Source organism: Bison bison, unplaced genomic scaffold (assembly GCF_000754665.1).
Source record: "Bison bison bison isolate TAMUID 2011002044 unplaced genomic scaffold, Bison_UMD1.0 scf7180017858189, whole genome shotgun sequence".
In the NCBI taxonomy this organism is placed as follows: domain Eukaryota; kingdom Metazoa; phylum Chordata; class Mammalia; order Artiodactyla; family Bovidae; genus Bison; species Bison bison.
The window spans coordinates 10052-10562 of NW_011488762.1; positions in this window are offsets into that span (position 1 = coordinate 10052).

Consider the following 511-nt stretch of genomic DNA (forward strand, 5'->3'; position numbering starts at 1 on the left):
AAACCAAAAAATTATTTACTCTCATATCTGAGGTTCAGAAGGAAAGCTTCAGCTTCAGGCATACCTGGATCCAGGAGCCCAGTAATGTAACCAGAAATTCATCCCTTTCTATCCATCTCTCAGTTCTGTCTTCCTTTTATTGACTTTCAGTCTCAGGTATGCTTTTATTGCTGGGTGGCAGATATATCCATTAGAAGTTCAAAACTTATTACCCTTCTATCTAGCAATCACTGCAAAAAGCAGTTGCCTCTTTACAAGTTGTCTTAGCAAAAATTCCTGGGAAAGCTCTAGTTGGTCCATCAAGAGTTACAGATCCTCCTTTGAACAGTCACTACTAGGAAGTTTTGTGCTAAATTGTCAATGTGACAATTCTCAAAATGTTTCAGTATGAACAGTGTGAAATATGTGTTTAAATCAAGTTGAATCTCCACCCAAGGGGTGGTTAGTATTTGAAATCTTCTAATCAGGAATCAACACCCCAGGAGTGATTAGCTAGAAGTGCACTCTAATC